At 45.4% G+C, this 3054-nt stretch overlaps 1 pseudogene; it reads right to left on the bottom strand.

Annotated features, from left to right (window-relative positions):
* Positions 1 to 2040: 2040 nt before the first annotated feature.
* Positions 2041 to 2715, bottom strand: LOC123848941 (MIF4G domain-containing protein-like; annotated as a pseudogene).
* Positions 2716 to 3054: the final 339 nt, after the last annotated feature.

The following is a 3054-nucleotide window of genomic DNA, read 5'->3' as shown; positions in this document are numbered from 1 at the left end:
CATGTATAATCTGTAAAGTAATGGCTTTCTCTGGAAATTACTGCATTCAACAAAGATAGAAGTTATTCACGGTCATGCTTCTCTACCCAGGGATTTCAACTCCAGTCCTGTCATTTATGTCTCCATAGTGGGAACAAGTTTCTATGTTTTCCCAGAGGTTCTCTTATGTCACAACCCCTTTCAGAAATCTTTACATAAAAAAGTGTTATCAAGAAGGAAAAAACATCAGGGATTTAAAAGGCACCTACAAAATGACACATACGTATTTTGGTGTTCATCATTCATACAAATGTTTTAATACCTAAACTCTATGTTTCCGTGAACAATATTTAGCATTGAAGTTCAGACATTTTAAACTTTATATAAATTGTACCATACCTACGGATCCTTTGGCAATTTGATTTTTCACTCACATTCTGCAAGGTTTGTCTTGATTACAACACAACTTATTTATTCACTTTCCTATCAATGGATCTTTAGGTTGATTCCAATACTTCTCCTTTACAAACTACGCTAAATTTTTTGAAGATGTTTTCCCATGCAAATGTATGAGAGTTTATATATAGTTGATGGTAAAATGACTGTTTGATTTCTAGTGTATACCCATTTGAAAATCTTACAAAGTACAAAAGAGAGTACTGATATAGAAATGAATTTTAGAGGATAAAACTGGAGAGGCTCTGGTTTTAGAGTCCAAGAACACTGGTTTTGGAGTCAGACAGATCTTAATGAAATTTCCTGTTCCATTAGTCAGATGAACTGTGTGAATTAGGGGAAAATTAGTCATTCTGGGTCTCAGTGTTATCCTCTATATCATAGTTGTGAGATTAAATATGAAATTGCCTATAAAGCCTGGAGTGCAGACTCAGGTAATAAGTGCTCATTAACAGGTTAATATCATTGCTATTGCTGAAAGGTGAGCCAGAATAAGAACTGAAGAGAATAAAAATATCAATATAGGTTTCTTTCCCAAAAGCAACTTGCAAATGAGTCAACTAAAATACTTCCAGACATGGGTATGACTTCGAAAATCTTTCACTAAGGAATTCTTTGTTTTATATATATATATATATATATATATATATATATATTTATATATATATAAATATATATATATTTAAGATTTTATTTATTTATTTGACAGAGAGAGAGATAGCGAGAGCAGGAACACAAGCAGGGGGAATGGGAGAGGGAGAAGCAGGCTTTTTGCCGAGCAGGGAGCCCGATGTGGGACTCGATCCCAGGACCCTGGGATCATGACCTGAGCCAAAGGCAGACGCTTAACAACTGAGCCACCCAGGCGCCCCAAGTTTTTTATATATATTTTTAATATTAGAAAAGGTTTATCAGAAAATTCTCACCCTGGGGGCGCCTGGGTGGCTCAGTCACTAAGTGTCTGCCTTCGACTCAGGTCATGATCCCAGAGTCCTGGGATTGAGCCCCACATCGGGCTCCCTGCTCCGCGGGAAGCCTGCTTCTCCCTCTCCCACTCCATCTGCTTGTGTTTCTGCTCTCACTATCTCTCTCTCTGTCAAATAAATAAAATCTTAAAAAAAAAGAAAAAGAAAAGAAAATTCTCACCCTGAACTGGTGTAGCATGTGTCGTGGTACTCATTTATCAAAACCCACTGGAAATAGATTTGTTTCTGTGGTCCTTGCACAAAATATATAAAAAGCAATTTCTGGTGTGGTTTGTGTTCCACCCCTTGACATGCCGAAGTATCCCACCAGTAGCTATGGTACCCATTTTATAGATGGGAAACTGAGGCATCAAGATGGCTGTTGCACCAGTGAGTGCACAGTGCAGTGGTTGTTAGAAGCTGCCTATCTCTGCCTGGCCCAGGTGAGAGGTTATGGGGGACAGGCTGATGGGACCGTGGCGGCGAGTCTGTTTGGTGTCTTCTCCAATCCCTGAATGCGGGAAGGAAGGCGCTCAGGGAAGGACCACAGTGTAAACGGGAAGCATCTCAGGAGCTGCTGGAAGTCTGGAAAGGACAGTCTTTGGGAGAGGCCGACTCCCCTGCAAACCTCGGAGGTAGGTTAGGTGAAAGACCAGTGCTGCTGGCGAGGCAGCCTGATCTGGAGGCCTCCTGGGGAGACTTCACTGTAGTGATCCTCGTGAGCAGCCAGGGTCATCTTCCAGCTGGCTGTCCGAAATTTGGTGATTTTTCCAGTAGCAGTACCTGGGCCAGGGAGCTGAGGCCACTTGGGAGCAGGAAGCCATCCCGGATCACGACCCAGTGCTCATCTCTGCCTTTTCTGTTCTTCTCCAGCTGCTCCCCCACGCGGTGCAGCTGCAGCACCAGGCGATCCACCTCCTCCTCCGTGCTCAGATTGTCAGGCTTGGCCCGCTAGAAGAGGCAAGAGATAGATGGGGGCCACCCGGGCCCTCAGGGGTTGTTGTTCACCCTCAGTCTATCAAAGAGGTTGCAGATAAAAGTGACCTCGCCGACCCATTCCTGCAGGGACCCAGCTCACAGCGGCTCCCAGGCCTGGTACTCCTGCGGCAGCCAGTTCAGTCCCCGCCAGAAGCCACTCTGACCCGCTTGCTTGCTCTCGGCCTGAACCATGTTCCACTTCTTTACTGAGCACACAGTCCTGCAGAGAACGGTCCACAATCACATTAGCCACTTTCTCCAAGTCTACGGCACCTGGATCTTTGAATGCTGTCTTCAGCAGCTGCTGAGTCTCTGCATCAAAAGACTGGATTTTGGGCGCCTGGGTGGCTCAGTTGGTTAAGCGACTGCCTTCGGCTCAGGTCATGATCCTGGAGTCCCGGGATCGAGTCCCGCATCGGGCTCCCTGCTCGGCAGGGAGTCTGCTTCTCCCTCTGACCCTCCTCCCTCTCATGCTCTCTGTCTCTCATTCTCTCTGTCTCAAATAAATAAATAAAATCTTAAAAAAAAAAAAGACTGGAATTTTTGTCCTCTCTGCCAGGCTCCCACATGACTATCCAGCCCTGGCAGCTCTTGACTGAGTTGGGACACTAATGACAGCACCTGCAGGATCGGCGCCACCCCACTTGCTGGGCAGGGTGCACGTGTCCCACTTCCG

The sequence above is a fragment of the Mirounga angustirostris genome, unplaced genomic scaffold, assembly GCF_029215605.1.
Source record: "Mirounga angustirostris isolate CCGP_5_RB_7025 unplaced genomic scaffold, mMirAng1.0.hap1 SCAF_2, whole genome shotgun sequence".
NCBI lineage: Eukaryota > Metazoa > Chordata > Mammalia > Carnivora > Phocidae > Mirounga > Mirounga angustirostris.
Note: the sequence above shows the minus strand (reverse complement) of the source record. Positions and strands in the feature narration are given on the sequence as shown.